This window comes from Leptosomus discolor, chromosome 6, assembly GCF_034619465.1.
Source record: "Leptosomus discolor isolate bLepDis1 chromosome 6, bLepDis1.hap2, whole genome shotgun sequence".
Classification (NCBI taxonomy): Eukaryota; Metazoa; Chordata; class Aves; order Leptosomiformes; family Leptosomidae; genus Leptosomus; species Leptosomus discolor.
In genome coordinates, this window is record NC_141396.1 from 19,660,506 (window position 1) to 19,677,771 (window position 17,266).

Below are 17,266 nucleotides of genomic sequence, written 5' to 3' on the forward strand. Positions count from 1 at the left end.
AGGCAACTGTATGAAAAGCAGGAAAAAGTTGGCCTGAAACATCACCACAGCTTGAACAAACACTACCCCATGAATAAGCTACTACAAGAAACATACCTGTGCTGTCACGATCCTGAACTCCTATTCATTAGCTGCACAAAGTCACACTGCAAAACTCTTATCAGGCCTTGACAGGAAACATATTTGTTAGATAACTGACATTTTGGTTGCTTTAAGTGTAAGCTTATTCTAAAGTGGGATTTATCAAGATTACACACTCATTCTGTGCCTTCTTATGTAAGACACAAGACAAACATTAAGCTATGTATGCAAAACTGTAACTGAAATTGTTCCTATGAACACAGCACTTCAGACCAGTAACATTCAACCACTGACAGCATGCAAAACCCAAGATGCAGACTGTCTATCTGCCTCCATATTGTAGCATACAGCACTGAATTTACCTTAAATATTCTGGTGTAAACAGCTATATTGGCTGCCTGTAGTCACCAAAAAGTACTTGTATACTGGGATACGTTACTGTAACTCTGCTTATCGTGACAATAGTTTAGAGCTGCAGCCGCCCCGAGAGAAACGGATCCAGAGTGGCACACACGGCAAAGTGGGGTCGCAGTACATGCACAGCCTGTAGCACTGTCAGGCAGCACAAGAAAGTGTAGAAAAGGCTCCAAACCACAATAAGCCTGGCAGCTTGTACAAAACACAAAAAAAAACAGCCCTTACATTTAAGAAAATTTTAAAAGGAAAATTTTCTCTCTGCAAATATCCCTCTTTCACTTCAAGGCTTTGCACTGTTTCCCCACACTTATAGGGACACTACCGCACGGCTCTGTCAGCGTCCCGGCCCTGGGCCGAGCATTACCCGCGAGTTGCCCGCCCCACAGCGGTCCCGAAAAGCTTTCACACCCCCGCACCCCCAGTGCCTTTGTAGTCCCCGTAACCCTATCAACCACGACCGCAGCAGGGGGAAGCGGAGGGAAGAGGCCTCAGCACCACCCGCCATGAAGGCCACCCACGCTACCTTCCCCCCTCCAGCGTGGGCCCAGCAGCCTCACAACCCGCACGGACTTACCCGAGAACCAGCGCCACGTCGGGCGGGCCCAGGCACCGACCTGCGCCGAGCAAAGGCGGCCCCACGCTCCGTCGGGCTCCGTTCCCCTCACCAACCCGGACCCCTGCAGCCGCTCAACGGCACAGCGCAACGAACGCGGCCGCGGCTTCTTTTCAAACCCGACCAATTGCAGCGCGCTGCGCCGCGCGGCCTTCTGGAAGGGCGGGCGTGGCTGCGGCGAAAGGCTCGACGGGAAGTGTAGTCTTGGGGGGGCGGCGAAAGCGGGGCCGGGCCGGGCCGGGCCGGGCCGCGCCGCGCCGCGCCGCGCCGCGCTGCCTGGCGGTGCGGGGGAGGTTTCCTCGCAATGGGGGTGCGCATGGTGGGCTATGAGGGGGTGTTTGCTGAGACACCACGTGTGGCACGCACCCAGAGCTGCTAGGGCCTGTCCCCGCAGCGGCAGCAGGGCCTCGACTGCCGCGGGAAGGCACCCTGCCCCGCGGCCTGCCGTCGCCTGCCTGCCTCGCCGTCTGCGGTGCCCGGTCTGGCAGAAGGACACCTGTAAGTTCGAGCTCGCCGATACACCGGGTGATTACAGTGATGCTGTTTCCACAGGCATTTTGCAGGCTGAGAGGCAAGCCGAGGCTTTGCAATCCCTGTATGAAAAGGATAATCGCTGTTTGCAGGTAGTGAAAGGGAAGAGGCCAGGTGACCTGCTAAAGCTGCGGATGCCCTATATCCGAGTAGGGATCAGCAGAACTGGGAAACTCCGGGTTTAAGTTCAGGCTGCATCCACACCCTGCATTACAATACTGAGAGAGTGACAGCTGTAGAAAACGCTTAACAAAGTATCTTTGTTTAAAACCTTCCCCAGGTGGAAATTCTTGTTTGGTACCAGGTTTGCATGATAGGGATTTAATTTCTTAAACAGCAATGAGAGAAATCCTTTGGCTTTATTTTCAAAAGAGTTTAGTAATGCCAAACAGATCATCCTTTTCTAGAATGTCAGGGTGTGGAAATCTACAGCATTTGGTAACAAAAAATCACCATAAGCTTCTCTTTAGACTCAGACAGGAATTCTTTGAACTTTAATGTGGAACATCTGCCTGTTTTAAACTGAAATAAAAGGAAAAGTAACTTGAAAGTAGTCCGTAACTACCAAACCCAAAAGTTTGTCTTTCATTTGGAGAAAATAATGCCAGCTAGTGCAAGTAATTCTCTAAAAGAATAATTCTACACAGATCCTGTATCAGCTGCTTTGATGAGGTTGTCTTTAAGATTAAATCCCGCCTTTCTTTAAACAGAGGCCATGTCATATCAGTAAAAGACGGGTACTTGATTTCAGTTCAGATGCAGGCCATGTTGCAAGAGTTGGTCTGTTTTAATGAAGAAAACGATGCACCTTTGAATTTGAAATTGTTTGCCAAACAAAACTGAAAAGGTGTTGTAGACATTCTTTAAGACTTAGGCTAACTTTTTAAAAAATATCTTAGTTTCTATCCTGAACAGAACAGTGAATTCAAACTACTGAACTAACCTAATGCCAAACCCCTTTTTTCATAGCAGGAGAGGACCGAGAATGGCTCTCAAAGACAGGGAAAAATCAGCTTCTGGGAGCAAACCTGAAAGTTGTTCTCATCCACTTGTTGGAAAGGAAAACTGAAGATCTCAGAATATCTTGCAAGGTATATTCCTAAAAAAGGTTGGGGGCTATTTCCTGCAGAAAATTGTTCTTGCTAAGTTGGGGCATAACAAAGTTCATTGTACAAAGCAATATTTTGGTTTTGTTGGAATATTAGATTTTTGAAACTGTTTTTATAATATTGCACATGCTGCATAATTTAAACCTGTATCTCAAAGGACTACCATCAGCGTATTAAAAGAGCAAACTAAAACACAACCTAATATGTGCTTCTAGCCTCACTGATAAAGAAAACATTAGATCAGCATAACCAACCCAGCCGGTTTTGGAGTGGGAGATGATGAAACTCCATCTATGTAAATAGCCTTTATGGCTTTCCACCAATATATTCTCCTTAAAGTGGTTTGCGCAAGGACAGCCAGTTGCAACAAGAATACCTGCTGCCAAAACTGTTAACTCGTTAGCCCCTGAAATTTGATTATGTTTCTTTTCAAATTCTCCATAACTTGTGGAGCAAGGTTACCACTCCCCAGGGGAAAAATATTTTTTATAAATGACTTGTTACAACTTTCCCCTTTTCACCTTAGAAACTTATGCTCCTTATATTTGGGACAGGATTCAAAAGTTGTGGATAGTCTCATCTGAGTGATGAGATGATGCCCTATGAGACAGCGTATCTCAGCTAGCTTTTACACTGCTGTCAGAAGTAACTAAAGACACAGTCAACACTGCTGGAACTTGGCCCAGCATCCTTCAGCACATCTGAGCAGCAGCCAAACCAGGACTGGCTTCAGCTTGCTTTGTACTCGACTCACCTTCCCCTGAGAATTAACAAAGTACTTCAGTTTCCCCTGGGCACTCCCGCTTGTGCTGTGTCTCCCCATGCCCTGGCAGCACTGGCTTCCTGACCTGGTTGGCAGCAAAGGCCTTCTTCTGCAGAGTTCGCCTGGAGCCAGCTGGCATGGAAAGATCCCGCTCCTTGTCACAGAGGTGTCTTGGAGGAAAATGGTGCATTGTGTTGTCTTCTTGGTAGTCTGCCATGTCAGCCTCTTTTCACCTCTATCTTTCAGAGCAGTGCTTGCCATTTATCTTGTTATTTGCACAGTTCTGTGAACGCATTTCACACTTCCTTTGATTTGAACCTATGCGGTGATACCCTCACTGTCCCACTCCCATCAGTTGCCTTCAGGTGACATTATTTCTGATGCATATACAGCTGATTTTATGAACTCATGACTTTGCAGGCTGTTCATTTGCTTATTTTGCTTTAGTAAAACGGGCATGTTTCCCTTTATCATCTCTTCTAAGCAATTAGATACTTTTTCAGTCTCGCTTTTCCCAGTTTGTTCAGTATCATTTTTCTGCGGCTGACTTTTGATTCTTCACCTATTGGCTTGTTCCTTCTCATCCTTCCTGAAATGTCTCCTTTCGGTTTTCTGTAGAAGTTGGTGTCGTGTTATCTGAAAGAGCAAGACTAGCTTTAAGGTCGCAGCTTCAGGGGAAAATGGCTTGGGTTTGTCAGGGTACTGTTTGTGCTTTAGCATGTGTTCGTTCGAGCTTTCCCTTGAACCGAGCAGCGCAGAGGCAGTCACCTGACAGCAGACAAACGTTCACGTTGCCATCCTGTGTAAGTTGACTAGCACAGCGTTTCTTCCTTCAGACAGACACGAACGTATGTCAGATTGATTACGGGAGACAAATGACGTGGCCCAGAGCGTGACGCTCGCTGTAACGTCCCGAGTTACCGCCTCGGCCCCGCCGCAAAGGCCCTCCCGGCCCTGCTCACCCTGCAGCGCTGGCGGAAGCCGCCCCGGCGGGGAGGGACGCCACAACTCGTCCCCCACCAGCCTGGGTTCCCGGGCCGACCCCCGGCAGAAGGCGGCCGGACCCAGCTCGGGGGTGGCCGGGGGTGCTCCCTGAAGCCGGAGGCTTTGCCCTGGGGGCAGTTGATGGCGTCGAGCCCCGGGAGATCTCAGCGGGGCTGGGTGGCGAAGGGTGGCTGGCCGGGGCGTCGGGGCCCTTTCCCTGCGGGGGCAGGGGCTGTCTGCCAGCCCCCAGCCTGCAAACGCTGCGGCTGCTTCGCAGCTGATTTGGTTGACTGAGTAATTGTGGGTTTCGGGTGGGGTGGGGGGAAACCTTCACTGGAAGGAGCTTGCAGATGGTCATGAGGCCTCTCCCTTGATGTGCTCTGGGAGCATAAACTACAGTCTGGAAAGTGAGTCACAGACCCACCGGCAGAGAGGGGGCTTGAGGAGCACAAGATGGTGTGAGACAGCCAGCCAGGAGCTTGGGGGGGAAGGAGGGGATTGCTGATGGGCCGCCAGGGGCAAGCCACAGTGCCTGGTGCTGGACTTGGGCCTGGATGCTTGGCCTCTGCCTGCTTCACAGGATGAGGGCTGGCTGCTCCAGCAAGTAAGGTGTTGGGGTTGCCTGTGCTCCATAGTCATGATTGTTTAAAAAGTCATTCACTGAGGAGAGAAGAGATGGAGCTTACAGCTAGAGACATGGTTGTGTTAAGAGGGCTTATTAGGTACTGTCATGCATGTGCTTCTCATATATGCAGGGAAGGCGCTTGGTCCCATGCCAGCATTTTGTGTACTGAAAATGTGCTAGAGGTGCTCAGCATATCATTTTTAGAATTTAATGGCTTTGTTTGAAAACCTGTGTGTGGCAAACAGTATTACTCCTTGAGTGGGAGCTGTATTGCCTTACGTAGGAGAAGATTTTTGAATGTATTTACTGAGATGTATTTTGTTCAGTTTGCATAATTCAAGATGTAGTCTTTGGAAAGAGTGCAACTGAGACAAAAAAGCTATCACTGTTTCTTCCTGCTTTTCCCTCAACACTCTGGCTATTCCTTCTGTCCTCTTTGAATTATTGAATAATTCTCTGATGATCTAAAGAGATCATTTCAGCTGTAACCAACCTTTTAGTTTTGTAATCAAACTGAAAAGTTTCAAAATTTATTATTCTCTGTAATGCGGTGATATAAATAATCACCGTTTTGAAGGTCAGATCTAGCATTTTGAAATCGGAACCTTGTACCTCCCATCAACAGGCTTAAAACATAGCTGAAGACATAATTGTGTGTGTTGGATTATTCTTACCAACTGTATGAGTGTACTTAGGTTGTCAGGTTATTTTAATTTGAACAACTCTTTAATAAGCATTTGTAACAAAGTGTGTTATAGAGATAGTGTTCTATACTGGCTCTAGCAACTAAAGCTGGCTTGGATATTCTGAGGAATTAGTAATGCAACTAATTTTTTTTTCAGTATTAGTGTGCTGTATTTTTTCTTCACCCACCCATCTATATTTAAATCTTTTGTTATTATGAACAGGAAGCTTATCAAGGCAGGATCATTAGGACCTTCCATTAAGGCAGTTGTACTCATGTTTTTCTAATATAGTGGGATTCTTATGTCATAGGGGCTTTTTAACATCATCACAGCATAAATGATGATAAAATATGTTTCTTAAATTTTTCTATGATATACCCTACTCATTAGAACTGCCAATTTGAGGTAAAATTTAGTAGGCTGTGAAGATGAATAATAATTGAGAAATATTTTGTGTATATATAGATATTTATAAATACTTTTGCTACCAAACTGAAGCTTTACTAACTGTAAGGCAAAAAAAAAAAAAATCTACTTTTTTTTTTTTTCTTCTGCATTTTCTAGGGTCTTTCTGCGACTCCGGCAACAAATGCTATAAGACCACTAGCGATGGCTAAGTATTTGCTTCTTTGTTGCTGAAAGAGGCTGAAGCATTTAGACATGAATCAGCTGATCAGGCCAAACAACACAATATTGTAATAAATATAACAGCAAAAGTGGCCTCTGTTGGAGAAAATGGTAAGAACTGTTTTCACATTATGACACAAGTATTTGTCTTATAAATGTATCAGCTTTTTTGTCTGACTGATTCATAGTCATGTAGCGAATAATGTAGTTAGTTATCAGGTATTTAAAATACATGTTGTGAATAGTAAAACTATTGTTTAAAAAATACACAAAGGGTTTTTTAATGAAAGTATATTTATACGAGAAAAGATGCCTACTCTTAAACTGGTTTATTTTTAAGAACAGGTCTGCATAGATGGCTTTTCCATAGAACTGGTTGCTAAATATAGTTTCTGGGGTATTGGTGATGTGCCCCGGAAAATTAACTCTCTCCTAACCAGACCCAGCACACTGTCTCTACTTTGGGTTGTAATCATCCTGAATCATGTAAACCAGGCATTTTTGAGGTAGTCACGTAACTGGAAACCTTGACAGAGAATCCACAAGCAGAAAGACTGACAGTTGGTATTGACTAGGTGTGTAATATTCTTCCCTCCTAGTCAACATTATACTGATGTCTGAGGACATACTGTTAGAAATGTCTCAACAGCTGGAGTAATAAATGGAATCCTGTACTTAAAGAAGTCAGTATGATTTTTGCCACTCTTTTCACATACACAGGATCTTGCATCTTAGTTTTCCTATGGATTTCAAGTCCGTGTGTCCTTTGAACATAAAAATGGAGTAGTATTGTTGATACAGTCCAGAAACATTGGCTATTCAGAAAATGTTTTTTATATATGCTGCTTATATTTCATGAAGGGTATTTGAACTGTTTATCCAACTTTCATTTGGTTCCCTGAAATGTTTCTTCCTTTTTTTTTCATTTCTTTTTCTCTTTGTTTGTTTTTGTTTCTAAACCTGTGCCTAAGTTCTGCAAATATTTGTGTAATGTCTTTTTAGCTCCGGGTCTGGGACTAGGCCTGTTGCTACTTTTTGTCATGCATGATGTTAATTATTTTCTTTGCAGATAGTGTGTTAGCTTGTAACCTCCAAGTTAAGGGCTGGGGATGAATTCCAAATCTTATTAGTAAAACTTTATTTCTCTCCGTGCGTTGTTGATTCTTTTTCAGTCATCCACAGAGCTGTATAAATACCAACATGAGTAACCATAATTTAAAGGTAAAATCTCAGGACTGACTTTCCTAAAATGAAACATATGTTTGAGATTCATTTCAATTGAGGTTTCAGAAGTTTTATTTCAGTTCGAGGCTGCTTATGAGAATTCTTCATGGTGTAAGAAATCCAAGCTTTAATCCTTAAGATTACTTTTTTGAGAATACTGTTTTTTCTTTTGTAGTGCTACATAAAATATGGGCCATAAATAGCTGTCTAATGGTCCCAGAGCCCTCAGAACAGCCCCATAAAATGTAGCCAAAGACATACAGTTGATCGTTACATTCTCAACTGTTACTTTGTCATCTCACTGGAAACTTAACAAGATAAATAAATTGGAACATGAAGTCAATACATATCTAGAGTAAGATACCGTGTTAGATACCAAGATATTTCTAAATATATATCGGATATATAGCTGATAGCTGAAGAAACTAAAAGATTTCTACTAAAGGGGGGTGTGTGTACATACACATGCAAGTTCTGTGCAGAAGCCAGAAGACTGGACACTTCTGTGTCTCAAAAATATAAGGTGCCTCAAAAAGAGATGGTTCACGAGCAAGAAGCTTACTGCTCATGCCACATGGGCTAAATCCAAGGAGCAGGATATGTTGCAGTGTAGCCATTGCAGTATTTCAGTGTAGTATTGCTCATCTTTCTGGCTCTGACATCCAAGACAGAGCTGCTTTTATTCTTGGCAAGTGACAACGGTCTGTCTTGACCTTAGAAACTAGTGCTGTTCTCTGACATTATGTACCATTCCTTGGAATGTCATCATGGCTTTGGGCATTTGGGATTTCTCCTTGAACTCATGTGAAGATGCGATTGGAGTAGGATAGTCACGCCACTGACCTTCAGATGTTTTAACTTGCACTTCCTGTAGAGCTAGTGGCAACAAATGCTCAGAATAGTTTCAGGCTTGAGTTAAATTCTTGTTGTGGAAGTGCAGTTATGCTACATGGTACAGCTAAGCAATATAACCATAACCCAAATTGTCCACTGGAGGAACCTTGCTTTCTTCACTACCCTCTTAGTTAAGATACCAAAATTAATGTCTAGTATTGGGTAACACAGTTATCCTACAGCATGATAAAAGGGCAAGGAATGAACTATCTGTTTAGAAAACAGACTTCTTAACCCAAGTTAAAGGACTTGAAAATCATGGCTCTTTGGCAATAGCAAATGGCCCAGGGCATTTCCTGTTTTGGTCTGAGCTCGCCATCTCCTTTTTTTGTCTTTTTTTTTTTTTTTTTTTTTTTTAAAGCTTATATTTTATTGCTATTTCAGGCTAGGCATTGCCCATTCTGTAGGAAAAACAGGAGGCAGGGAGCTTAATACACACTGGTCATCTGCCCTGCATAGAATGAAGTCATACTCCTGTAAAGAAGAGCCTGTATTTGTGCCATGCAGTAGGACTACAGCGCTCTTTGCAGGCCTTGAAGAGAAACAGTTTTCTTCCTTGAAAGTGGACCATTAGATGAAAGATGATGAAAACTCATGAAGTGTCAGTTGCTTCTCAAAGGGTGGATTAATGAGCAGCTAATTTTTTTTAAAACACATTTTTACACCATTATTTTCAGCCAAATAAGTAGATCTACATGGCCAAACAGGTGCTGGGACAGCAGAAGAGCAGGCAGAAATGCTGGTGGGACAAAAGGGCAGGGCTGCTTCTCTTCTGTTAGGCAGTCTTAGATTGGCTAAGTTGCTTGTGAAGTTGCGTCTTTGGCAATTCTTCAGCAAGGAGTCAAATATGCAGGTGGCTGGCTGGATTGCAGCCTTTGGGCATATCCAGACTTGCAGAGAGACAGACTATTTCCAAATGTAGTTCAACATGCAGTTCTCAATTTGGTTCTGCCCTGCCTGATGTTGTCACAACATGCTGCAGCCAGGATAAGCAGCGCATTGAAACAGGCCAGGCTTCCTTACTGAAAGTTTCCTCATGGCTGAAATCTGAAGAAGCTGAAAGGTTTCCACTGAAATAATTAGTGTTACCAAGCAGTGGCTGATCTGACCCTCTGGAGCCAGAACAAACCCTATTTTGCAAAAACTGAGATGTAAATAGCAAAATTCCATTGGTAGTAATTCAGTTTTCTGCATCTGAATTTTCCTGTGCTGTTTCAACAGTTTATAGGATCTGACTGTAGTTCCAGTCAGGTGCTTTTGTATAGTGTTGCCAAGTTCCGTCATACTACTATGCTTCATCATATATGTGGGTGCACTGAAGAATATACACACATTTATAAAGTACCGTAAGGTCTTTCTGGATGAACGACATTATAAAGAAAAGATAATTATTCCAACACTTAATTCAAATATTCTATATAAAGCAGATTTTGGCATTGTGAAAAGAATCAAAACATGCAACAATTTAAGGATAAGGGAGGAATCCTTTTATTTTAAGGATAATATTAGATAAAGTTAGAAATGAGTCATTCTCTAACTCCTTTCTAACTGAGTGACTCATGCTCTTGGCAAATTAGCTATCCAAGACAAGCGACTCAGAAGTAGATGCTGTAGTTTTATTATTGTTTTATTCAGATGGCTGTTACTGTTACAAATAAACATGAGGCTTGATTTCAGGTATAACAAATGTAGCTATACCCTGCAAATTACAGACTCATAGAATCATAGAATCGTTTAGGTTGGAAAAGACCTTTAAGGTCATTGAGTCCAACCATTAACCCAGCACTGCCAAATCCACCGCTAAACCATGTCCCTTAGCATCACATCTACACGTCTTTTAAACACATCCAGGGATGGTGACTCAACTGCTTCCCTGGGCAGCCCATCGCAATGCTTGACAACCCTTTTGGTGAAGAAATTTTTCCTGATGTCCAATCTAAACCTCCCCTGGCACAACTTGAGGCCATTTCCTCTTGTCCTATTGCTTGTTACTTGGGAGAAGAGACCGACACCCGCCTCGCTATGCCACAGTGCTGCTTGAGGATGTGTTATACATGCCAATTTTTTTATCTGATGTTTTGTTTTCCGTTTTAGGTGGATGGTGTAGCTAACTTCATGGTGCCTAGAGCAGCCATGGCCACCTAGAATCTCAGCAGGGAACTTGGACAAGGAAAATCTAATGTGGTATGCATTTCTTTCCATTCAGGGACTGTGATTTATTAAAGCCTTATCACAGGAACATTCCTATGAATAAACTTTTCACCTCAGAATTCTTAAGAAATTGTTTGATGAATATTATTGAGAGCATTGGTACGGGGATGATGGGAAGATCCATGCTAACTTCGCTTGGGTTGGATATAGGATGATATTGTTGGCTGTAACCCTATCTCTCTGTTTTGTTTCTTTTTCTCTCTCTGACCTCCCCCCTCCTCCTTGCCTGCAGTTTGTAAGGTTATATCACAATGCAGGTCTGATCTGATGAAATCACAACTAACGCTGATGCCTGCCTATGATGGCAAGAGAACACCGGCCACAAACTTGGGATCTCTGGCCTCTTGGCAAGTCTGTTGCTCCTCTTCCCCTTACCTCACCAGTTCCCTTTGTTCCTGTCCTTCCTCTGTATCATTAACTCTTATCATTGTCACTGGTTGCTGAGAAACGTTTCATTTGGCTGTACATACACTCTTCCCTAAAGAAGCCTCCATGTTGGATGTTCATCACACGATAAAAATAGGGAACATAATTTTATTGTAATAGTTCTGAATGATTTTCAGCTGAAGTAATACAGAGGAACGTTTGGCACATTTTAGTGAGATGTTTATGTTTCTCAACTATGATTCTTAAATTGGGAGTTCATGTTTCTATTAGCATTAGAATTTATTCATGTTCATTGCAGATACCTATACATCCTTATTCTTAAAAAGCAGGCTATTTGCTCTTATAGCTGAAATTATTCCTGTACTGAGACAGAATGTCTTAAGAAAACTGCATTAAGTAGTAGCTTCTATTCTCTTTAATTTGATCAGTTGTAAATATAGTAGACAACAGATGAAATAACTATTGACGTAGAGAATAACACAAATTATGTCAAACAAGTACTTCAAACAGCGTATTTTGAGGTCAGTAACCTGTGTGCCTAGAACTTTGATCACACTGGTAACAGCCAAATGACATAATTTATGTGGCTGTACATGCAAAGGTAAATAGGTAGCTTTTCATTGAATTTTACAAGCAAAACAGCAAAATGTCAGTGAAGTGAAAATGCATGTTTCTAATAGGATCAAAGAGCTTCAACGAAGGAAGCTAATACCAATGAGTTAATTTGGTGAAACTGCAAGCAAGGGTTTTGTTTGTTTGTTCGTTTAGCCTAAATGGATCCTGCTTTCAATAAGCAGCATGAAGGAGCAGTCTTTCCAGGGCCCTGCCATAGCAGATGAAAGACAGCACAGTCTGTCTGATGAAGTGTAAGTTTGACTGCTAATTGGCCAACCCAAAGCATTGCTAGATTAATAGCCAGTTTTGCTGAGAATACAACTTCTGGGGAACTGAAGCTGTTTCTTGAATCTATGACTGGCTGAGAAAAATGGGAATTCCTTTTAAGAGAATTAAGATATTCTGATGTTTTGCAAACAGTTTTTTTCAGATTCTACTTCAGCACTGACACTGCCTAGGCAAATGAGTTAAAAATCTGAGAATGACTCTGGAATACTGCAACTAAACATTCTAGTTGAGGGGCATGGGTATTTTAATTTCCATTTGGGGTCAAACTGATCCAAATACAGGTTTCAGTTTGGAGGTGAGACCTGTCTGCAAGTCATTTCTCAGCTCTCTCACTACTTTTTGTTTCAGCATTGTTGCTTTTATTCCTTTAAATGGGAGGTGAGAAGAGCAGTTTTTCACAGTTTGTGAAGTGTCTGAAGATCTGCGGGTACAGAGAGGACTACAAGTGCAAATTATTTAAATTCAGATCTATGTTATGTCTTTTTCCTTTTTCTTTATGCCAGTCTGTGCTGTGACTGAAATAAATCTGCTTATAATCATATTTAAACTTGGTTGGTGAACAGGGGCAGAGAATTGGGGTTTTTTTGTTTGTTTAACCACAGAGTTTCTAGTTCACTGAAACTAGGGTTCCAGCCTGATTTCTCTCTGCAGGAAAGAGTGCACTTTTTTTTTTTTTTTTTTAAATGTTTTCATTGATTTGGTAGTCTTTGCTAATCCTATGAAAACAGTCACGATGTGTCAAGCTAGTGCTGTCTGTGAATGTAGACTAGATCATTCATATAATTTGTGGGGATTCTTTTATTTGCAATCCATGACTACTGATGCCTCATACCCGCTGCAGCAGTGTTTTCCTCGTACCTTGATCTAATGGGGTAGCTGTACCTTCCTTTTGACTTGTGTACTTGTTGTCTTTTCTTTTTTTTTCTTTTTTTTTTTCCCCTTTTCTTCCAAGAGGAAATGGAATGAAGGTGAGATCCATGTCTCCTTTGGTACTTTAAGTAAACTTTATAAATGGAGGAAAAGCAAATCAATTTGTGCTTGCTACTTTTAGAGCAGTCAGGCAAAAAGTGTGAGGTTGTTGCCTTAGCCCTAACAGTTCTGTTTTCAGTGGATATATAGAGGTTTTGTAAGCAAAAAGATAGTATCTTTTTCTCCAGTGTTACAGGGGATACACAATGCTTTTTTTTTCTCTTCCCATGTGTTAAAGTAACTCCTGTAGCTTCTTTATCTGACGTCCATCTCAAAATTAAAGATAAATACAACACATTTGGTAACAGTATTCATGAGATCAAGGTACCATTCTGGGTTAAAAAGAACAATAAATGTGTATAATTAGGACTTTATATGTGAGTGTAAAAATAATGCTTTAGCCCCAAGGTGTTCAGTCATGTGTTACAAGATAATACAAAGTCTTTTGTGCTCCGTGGTACTTGGCATATGTTTCTTAGACCCTTTCAGGTTATTGATTCAAAGAACTTGCTTTGATGACCCAGATGGTCTGTTTGAGTCTTAAATTCCGATTAGACCAAGTGTGTGTTTGTATTAGTTATGTTTTATTACAAGAAAACAAATATTTTGGTGACCCTAAGATTCCTGCAGTGAAATGCAATTTGCCTTCTATGCAGGAGAGACCCTGGAAGTTACTTTCTATTGTTTTTGGGTTTTTCCACAATGTACCTAATAAGAAGACAGATTATAGTTCTGTTTTTCTATGATTATAGTTCTGGTTTTCCTTTTTTTTGTGTGTACATAGTTTGTATTGACCTTGTGAAAACCTGAAAGCTCTAAATTGGCCTCTTGAACAAAATGAAATGCATTGCACAAAACAGACTATTCACTGTAATATTTACTCTGAAAGGTCACCAGTCCCAGAAATATTAAAGGATGTAACTATGGCAAACCAACCCAATGACAGCATAGTGTTTGGTTGTTTCCCTTCCTTGTTAGTTGGCAGTTGGAGCCTTTAGGGACAAATTTGTTGTTTATAGTACAGCCCCTTCCTACACAAGACTATCATTCTTTGCAAACATGGATAAAAAAGATATCTTTAGAAAGATTAACATTTGAGTTTTATTGTCTGTGGCTTCAGCTTAATCTCACAAGGACATATTAAATGTTTTTTCATCATCAAAAAGCCAAGCAACTCTTTGATTTGTCTATCTGAAAGCAAAGTTGTGTTGTTCAAGTACTAAATTTTTAACTCCAAATTAGTTGTGGTGTTTGGACTTAACCCTATGATTAAATACTCTTTCAGACATACACTTTCCTGCTGCTGAAGGTGGTTGAGGAGAAATACCAAAGGTGTGGTGTGTTTCTGTTTTGCACCAATTCCCACCTGTGGACCAGTTTGGAAAAAGGAAAATAAAAGCTCTATGTCCTTTCTACCCTCTGATGGACACTATGTGTTTCCTTCTGGGTTAGAGGAGTAAGCCAGTTTTGTCTGGTTTGGAGGTACGTCTAGCTAGAATAGTTCAGAGGCGCCTTTTTTACCTCTTCCACATACAGGCATAGAAAGTCTGTTTCCCTGTTGTTACCTGATTCATAATCATTAATATCAATGGGAGTTTCATGTCAGCATTTAAGCTCTGGGAATACAGACCAATGGAAGTGAAAAATCTCCCATGCAGCTGAGTATTGATAGGAGAACCAGTTTCTCCTCCTCTTTAGATACGGCAGTGCTGAATGAGAAAGTCTTTTGTAATTGTCAGCCGTGTTCTTGTTGTCTTTCAAAGTGCTTGTTTAGAAACTGTCACTACCCTCCTGGTGGCATTATGAAAGACCATATAAAAATGCTGATTTGAAAGAAAGTGATGACATTCAGCCAAGCAAAACCAGTATGTGTACATACATGAGGGTAATTGTCTATGGGGTAGCAGTCAGGAGCCAAGGCCATTGTCTACCAAAGTGCTCTGCCACTTGTTGCAATCTCTTTTTTTATGATGATGAGCAGTATTTCTCAATCAGTGGGTTGTGAACTTGCATGTTTTCCAATTACATTTTGTATATTTAAGTTTGATATTTAAACAGCAGTACGCCGAGTCGAATACTTAGGTACAAGATAGAGTGGATGGGGGCAAAGGAGGGTGTATTTGTAATGAGAGTTTTAGGTTTTTTACATATCTAATAGTTTGAATCAGTTACCTGGCTTTTCCTTTCTTACAAACTCTCTGCAGAATGGAAACTATGGTATGGAAAAAAGATGAATCACCTCCAACACCTACTTTATCATCGCTGGCTCATATTCGTAAGCAATGATCAAGGACTAGATTTTAATGTTTACTAATTTGGGGAGTTTTATTTGAAATGTCTGAACTAAGACACTGAAGTTTTTTATTTCCTGTCAAAGATAGGCACCAACAGCTCTGCCAGGGATCAGTTAAAGTTGTGGAGAGTGAACACACCTGCAAATTAAGTTGTAATTTTCTAGTTGGACACAGAGAAACAGAGGTATTGGCAGGGAAAGCTTTAGAAGGAAAGGATTCTGGCTGTTTTGTGCTTTTTTTCAGTTGGGATGAAAGATGGAAACCACAATCTCTAACCTCATCTCAGAACTGCCAGAGGATAACTGTAGAAACCACTTGGGCCAATGAAAAGTCTGGCCACAGGGATGGGCAGGCTGGTAAGACCAGACTACACCTATGTACTCTTCTAACTGTTATTCCCTAGTCTTGGCTATTGTTGTTAGGTATGTAAGTCATGTCCTAGTCACAGAGTCACAGAATGGTAGGGGTTGGAAGGGACCTCTGGAGATCATCTAGTGCAACCCCCCTGCTAAAGCAGCTTCACCTAGAGCACGTTACACAGGACCACGTCCAGGTGGGTTTTGAATATCTCCAGAGAAGGAGACTCCACAACCTCCCTGGGCAGCCTGTTCCAGTGCTCTGTCACCCTCAATGTAAAGAAGTTTTTCCTCATGTTCAGGTGGAACTTCCTGTGCTCCAATTTGTGCCTGTTGCCCTTTGTCCTGTCACTGGGCACCACTGAAAAAAGCCTGGCCCCATCCTCTTGACAGCCACCCTTTAGATATTTATAAGCGTTAATAAGATCCCCTCTCAGTCTTCTCCAGGCTAAAAAGCCTCAGGTCTCTCAGCCTTTCCTCACATAGGAGAGTTGCTCATGTCCCCTAATCATGTTAGTAGCCCTCCGCTGGACTCCAGTAGTTCCCTGTCTTTCTTGAACTGAGGGGCCCAGAACTGGACACACTACTCCAGATGTGGCCTCACCAGGGCAGAGCAGAGGGAGAAGAGAACCTCCCTTGACCTGCTGGCCACACTCTTCATGCACCCCAGGATACCATTGGCCTTCTTGGCCACAAGGGCACATCGCTGGCTCATGGTTAACTTTCTGTCCACCAGAACTCCCAAGTCCTTCTCCATAGAGATGCTCTCCAGCAGGTCAACCCCCAACCTGTACTGGTGCATAGGGTTATTCCTCCCCAAGTGCAAGACCCTACACTTGCCCTTATTGAACCTCATTAGGTTCCTCTCTGCCCAGCTCTCCAGCCTCTACAGATCTGGCTGAATGGCAGCACAGCTTTCTGGCATGTCAGCCAGTCCTCCCAGTTTTGTGTCATCAGTAAACTTGCTGAGGGTACACTCTGTCTCTTCATCCAGGTCGTTGATGAATCTGTTGAATAGGGCTGGAGCCAGTACTGACCCCTGGAGAACACTGCTAGTCACGGGCCTCCACCTAGACTCAGCCCCACTGATCACAACTCTCTGAGCTCTGTCTTTTAGCCAGTTCTCAACCCACCTCACTGTCCACTCGTCTACCCCATGCTTCCTAAGCTTACCTATGAGGATGTGGGAGACAGTGTCAAAAGCTTTGCTAAAGTCAAGGTAGACAACATCCACTGCTTTCACCTCGTCCACCCAGCCAGTCATGCCATCATAGAAGGTTATCAGATTGGTCAAGCATGATTTCCCCTTGGTGAATCCATGCTGACTACTCCTGATAATCCTCTTTTCCTCCACCTGTTTAGAGATAACAGCGAGAGTGAGTCCAGACAACTTTATCCAGGTAGCATTCATACTGCTTTGCTTGGACACTCAGCTTGGTGCTTGGGCCAGGAGATCTACCTATGCCCTATTTGTCATTAATGAAGTGAAAGAACCTTTTGAGGGCTGTTCAGATCGCTAAAGCTGAGTTCCTGCTTAGCCTGTCTCCATCTTTCTCTCCCTTGATGAAAGTGAAGGGGAGATGAGCTTCAAC

At 42.3% G+C, this 17,266-nt stretch overlaps 1 long non-coding RNA gene across 2 annotated transcripts; it reads left to right on the forward strand.

Annotated features, from left to right (window-relative positions):
- Positions 1 to 1,565: 1,565 nt before the first annotated feature.
- On the forward strand, positions 1,566 to 14,416 carry LOC147415337 (uncharacterized). Of its 2 annotated transcripts, none has more exons than XR_015183540.1 (5): positions 1,566 to 1,609; positions 2,612 to 2,733; positions 6,374 to 6,547; positions 10,649 to 10,738; positions 14,310 to 14,416. It is a non-coding gene; the product is annotated as an uncharacterized LOC147415337 (long non-coding RNA). The 2 variants fall into 2 exon arrangements; XR_015183541.1 differs by lacking the exon at positions 14,310 to 14,416 and adding an exon at positions 13,010 to 13,090.
- Positions 14,417 to 17,266: the final 2,850 nt, after the last annotated feature.